The 5807-nt window shown below is 40.9% G+C and overlaps 1 protein-coding gene across 2 annotated transcripts in view; it reads right to left on the bottom strand.

The window, feature by feature from the left end:
* Positions 1–1237: 1237 nt before the first annotated feature.
* RXYLT1 (ribitol xylosyltransferase 1) overlaps positions 1238–5807 on the bottom strand; it is a 43126-nt gene continuing 38556 nt past the window's right edge. The window contains exon 9 of one of the 2 annotated variants that reach the window (XR_003091722.1): positions 1238–1578. The gene's annotated coding sequence lies outside the window, so the exon portion shown is untranslated. The remainder of the gene's footprint in view (positions 1579–5807) is intronic. The other variant, XM_025191419.1, reaches the window with a different exon arrangement.

Genomic DNA, 5807 nt, shown 5'->3' with positions numbered 1-5807 from the left:
TGGGGCAGGGGTGGGCTCCCTTAAGTGCCTGGGTCTGCTGGCTTTGCAAGGGTTGCTCAGCGGGCCAGCAATGGCGGTAGTCTCCCTGTCTCCCAGCGGGCTTAGTTTAAAGCCCGGTGGAGCAGGTCAGCCAGTCTGACTGAGACGAGCCTCCTCCCCAGGGAAGAGAGGTGGAGGCCATCTCTTCCCAGCAGCTCACTGCCTCTCTCACTAAAGAGCAGGCTGTGGTCATGGAAGCCAAAGCCTTCCCGATGACACCAGAGCCGCAGTCTTTGGTTAACTACCTGGATCCTCCTCTCCCTCTTCAGCCCTTACCCCAAGACAATGAATAACTCTTCCCTGTTCCAGGGAGTTTATCATATTATCTATCTGACACTAGAAACAAGACCCATCTAGATCAATACTCCGTGATCCACTGCTTGTGGATCATTCATTGCGTGAATCCTAATACATTGCTCATGCCCACAGGAATGAGGTTAAAACTGAGGTTGACAGGGGAACAAAATATGATGCTGCCCACAGAGTGGCCCTTGCTCAGTTTTATTGCCTGGAGGTCAGCAAAATGCTGGGGACATATTTCTAGGCTGACTTTCTTGCCTGATTTACTCCTTTGGCAAATTTTAACATTGTGGAAGAAGCAGCTATGTCAGATCATACTTTGTCACAGATTTGCTTTACTAATAAGATACTGTTCATGCACGAGCCACTTTCATAATCACTGAACTCAGTGAATTCTAGATGATGTGCATACCAATCCTAGATAATGACTTAGAGTAGAAAGAAAGAATGGGGAGAACTGCAGTAGGTATAGTGTAATTGACTGAATTGTCATTTATCCAAGATAGCTGAATGAACATCTTTACTCTTAGAAATAGTGTCATGAGACCTTTAATAATCACAAATGTACAGATTCAGTCCCGAATGCTATGGGAAGCAGGAAAATTACTTACAATACATCCCTGTGACTAATGTCAGATAGATAGGAGAATTTACACTAGGAACAGAGTCACCAAAACAGAATATTAAAACGTATTTGAGCCTGAGTGATAAATGAAAAAATATTTTAGAAGTAACCTTATTTTGTGAGTAGAAATACCAGTTTCTTAGCAACTCGGATATTTCTTTGCCAAGTGCAGCTGCACGTTTATAAAATATACAGTAAGTGTATTTGTCTCTCTCTTTTGTGCCTACTGAACTGTTGTAAGTCAAACATGTTTTCATTTTCCCATCTAATGCACTCTTCACAAGAAAGTTGCATTATGCTTGCTACATTAAACAGCTGGGAAATCATAACAAGCTCTTTGAAAGATTTATGCTTTCATACAGGGGGATGGGTATATCAAAGTGACATATATTCATTCTGAGGCTGTGGATCACAACAAAATAACACTTTCTTTTAGTATCATTTATTATCACAATTTGTATAAGAGAAGGTGGTAGAGCAGTAGTTTGCAGGCAGACTTCACAGGGAGACAGAACAGCTTCAGGAGACAAGGCGCTATTTCTGGATCAAGAAACCATTCAGTTTTCCTGCATGTGTAGCCAGCATTAAGAAAAGACTGGAAGGAGAGTTGTAATCTAGACAATACACAACAGTCTGTTAATAGTTGATGAAGCTAAGGTATCTTATGAATTCAAGAGGGAAAGTTAGGATCTACTCATAATTTAGTTTAATAATGAATGAAGACTATTTCTACTACAAAATAAGCAGCAAAAATGCCAAGTCACTGTTTAATTTGGGCAGAGAGAAGAGACTGATCACTGTCACTAGCACCAGAAATCTGTTGATTATAGTTGCAGAGACAAGTTAAGTCCAAGTCAAGTCAAGAAAGAAATACCATGTTCAGCAGTTAGCTTTATGAAGGAAGTGCAGGCTTAGTGCATTTCTTCAACCATGTATAAGACCACTATCAGAAAATAGAAACTGCAGTGCAAGGCACTGTCCCATTACTAAAAAAAAAATTTTAAAAATCCTAGTCTTAAAAATATGTAGCTACCTAATATATGGATTTAATCTGAAAAATCATTTTTTAAATAACTGAATCTGCAGAGCACTCTATAAATATGAGTCAATCACTTCAGATGTGTCACACAGACAAATTTCAGTATTGCTAATTTACACAAAATGAAGTAGACATAGGAAGATCATGTGGCTAAGGGCATACTAACAACACAGCAGCATCCCCAAAACTACAAATCAGGATGAGTTCCTGTGTCCCAACCTGATCTGATACCCCAAACATGATACCTGTTATTCTATACAATAGAATACGATATAAGATATAGGCTTAGGATGGGGGAAAGTGCCATTACATCTAACATCCATCTTACATGGCACTCATTGTAGAAGTATCTGAGCATATAGCAGTCTTTAAAGTATTTATTTTTACAAACACCCCTTTGAAATTCTCTTATCCCCATTTTACAGTTAGAGAAATGAAGCATAAAGACAATAGGATCCAGAAAGGAAATAAGATGATGTAATATTTAGCAATGCCTAACGTTAAGGTGTTAGGTGCTGGCAGAAGGATCTGTAGCCCTGGGTTAGGTGCCTAAGCTCCCTGTACAGTGCATGGTGGGGGCTTGGTGTCTCAGAATGGATTCACCAGCACAGTGGGCAGGGATCTGCTTATTTTATCCAGTGACTTAAAATTTAAAATGTTTACAACAGGGTTTTGAACAGGTATCATAATCCTAGGATTCCCCCTCACCTCTAATGTCCTAGTCATAGATTCATAGACATTAGGGCTGGAAGGGACCTTGAAAGATCATTGAGTCCAGCCCCCTGCCCAAAGGGCAGGAAGTCAGCTGGGGTCATAGGATCCCAGCAAGGTAAGCATCCAGTTTGCTCTTGAAGGTGTTCAATGTAGGCGCTTGAACCACCTCACTCAGGCGATTAGTCAAGGACGCACTGCAGAGTAGGAGTTTTGAAGTGATGGGAGCCCAAGAAGGGTGGCTGTGCCTTAAGGAAATGATCCTTCGGGCACAAAGCAAGGCGATCCCTGAGCGAGGCAAAAGGGGGAAAGGGGCCAGGAGGCTTCCCTGGCTGACCAGAGAAATCCAGGGCAGCCTAAGGGACAAAAGGGGAGCACATAAAAAGTGGAAACAGGGAGAGATCACCAAAGATGAATATACCTCCTCTGCTCGTGCTTGTAGGGAGGCAGTTAGATGGGCCAAAGCTGCCATGGAGCTGAGGATGGCAACCCAAGTAAAAGACAACAAGAAATTGTTGTCTTTTACACAGCTGCAGTGAGAAATCTATCAGCAAGCAAGCAGCTAGGAAATAATCATAAAAAACCCAAAGCTAACTCAGGTAAATGTGTCTTGCATTTTGTGCCAAGCATGCCAAAACTCCACTTTGCCAAACATGAAGGAAATATATTCCAAATGCTATAGCTCAAAAAGAAAAGAAAAGAAAAGAAAAGAAAAAGAAAGATTTGGCTTGAGTATAACGATGGCTCTTAATTGCTGTGGTAACTCCCAGGTAATTAGATCTCCAATTTTAACAGCATTAATATCTTGACATTCAACAAAAATTGAATAGGAAGACAGTACAGAAATGTAGTTTATGGACAAAAATACATATGAACCCAATGGGTGGAAATTGCTAAGAGGACAGAGTGAATCACATGCCTCCTCAACCAAACCTCTCTCTGTTATTCCACTGTCCATTTTTGGATTTGTACTAGCCTTCCATGCTTCACTAGCTCAAAAACCTTTTCACAGATCTCCCTTGGATCCTGAGCATCATTTCTAATTGGAGATGTTTGAGTTAACCAATTTTTCATCACAAAATGCCAATGTCTTAAAAAAAGACATTTGGGAAAAGATTTTTGACAAAACTTTCAAATAAAAAAAAAAATATTCCTCATCTCCAGAACACAGTTTCTGATAAATACACTTTTGTCACATCTACACAAGTGGCCAACTGTGCAGTTGTTACTGCACAGTCATTTAGTACTTGCTTAACCAAGTACTAACTGACTGTGCAGTAATCAGTTTTACTGCACAGTCCCATTGCCACGTGGTTATCTTTAGATGCTACTGCACAGTAGTTCATTACTACTGCACAGTAGCATCACCATTCTGGTTCATGCCCAGTGATGCTACAGTGCCGTAGCAACGAGCTACAGCACAGTAGCTCATTGCTACTGCATCATAGCATTTCATATAGACACACACTTTAACTCTGTAATTAGGATGTGAGAACCTCAGATATGTAGCTGTTGCAGATCTATAGACTAACAGTTATAATATCTACATTATAAATGTTATCTGTAGCTTTGAGACTACTGTATCTGTTCTATAAAGGTTATATGTGTTTCCAAGGTCTAGGGATTACATTTTATCTCAATGGTGGGGGTGATAGAGTATTACAGTACTTTTTTGCAAAAGGTAAAATCATCATGGGGTAATTTAATGTAAATCTCTAGGCCAGTAAACAATTCAGGAGAGACTTCAACATAGATTGAAATTGCATGTCCTGATATGAACTGATTGAATTAGGCTAACAAAGAAAAACTGAGAACTGTATGAAGAATTCAGTCTGATAGAAAGAACATAATTCTCACTGGGTGCATCTATACATGTATTCATGCACCATTGTTACTGCATATTAAGTTTGTACCTCTAATATGAGGTACTAACTAAATGCACAGTAGCCAGTGATACTTCACAGTGGCAATGGCACCTGGTCTTTTAGTGACACTTAATGTGTAGTAGACTAAGTCTACTGTGCATTAGAGCATTAGCATGGCTTTTGCGGTGATCTGCTAATGCGCAATAGAATTAGCCAAATGCACAGTAAGTGTCTCGTATAGAAGCACCCAGTCAGTCCAAGGAGCAACATGAGAAGTTGTCTCTAGAACAAGACCTGACAAGTTTATATGATGTACCTGCCAGGACTTCATGTGTTTAATGTATAACTCATAGCAAATTTAGCATGTATACAGACTGTTGATTTAGGATGCTGCTTCTCTCATGATGCTTTTATCCTAAAATAAGTTGTACTGTTATGTGTGAAAGGTGTATGATCACAGGTTAAATGTGCCCTTGTCTTTTGAGAGACAGAGGACGATGAATAAGGTCAGACTTACTATTGTAACCAAAGGGACGTGTAGGAGAAATTGCAGTCTAAAATTACCAATGTGGATAGAGATCATTCTAGGACTATACCCCAAGAAGGGCAAAAGCTAAAATGGTAGCCTGAAAAAGTCACTTTGAGATCAGAAAACACTTAACCCTGAAACTATGACACCAGGTACCAGAGCTTGCTCCAAATCAAGCAGAACTGAATGCTGTGAATATATTGTATACTTTGTCTGATTACAAGAAGAGATATAAACTTTGGTCTCCTACCTCCCAGGAAAGCACTCTCACCACTAGGTGTCACGGAGTCACTTGAAGCCAGGCGGGGTTCCTTGTCTAATCTCTGAGAATGACTCTTTAAGCTAACCCAGGTATAGCTTCTAAAGAAAGGTGGAAGGGGACACCTGGCTCCTTCCCACTCTGAGGTCCTGGCTTTTCAAATCCCAACCCAACCTTGTTCATAGGTGACTTAGAACTGTTGATAGTGGGGGGATAGGAGAGGGCACAATTCAAAGGTTCTGGTAAAAAATGGGGAATGGAAACATGGACCTCCTTTGGATCTCTCTCTCTCTCTCTCTCAATGGGGCCAGATCCCACCTGAGACGGAGTCAGAGACAGGATGAGGTGCTGCTGCCCATCCTCCATCTGGCCATCGAGGGAGCTGCAACAGGCTTTGCCTGCTGATGCTGGGCTGCCTGCTGCTGCCACTCAACTGGCTT

This window comes from Alligator sinensis, unplaced genomic scaffold (genome assembly GCF_000455745.1).
Source record: "Alligator sinensis unplaced genomic scaffold, ASM45574v1 scaffold713_1, whole genome shotgun sequence".
Taxonomy (NCBI): domain Eukaryota; kingdom Metazoa; phylum Chordata; order Crocodylia; family Alligatoridae; genus Alligator; species Alligator sinensis.
Note: the sequence above shows the minus strand (reverse complement) of the source record. Positions and strands in the feature narration are given on the sequence as shown.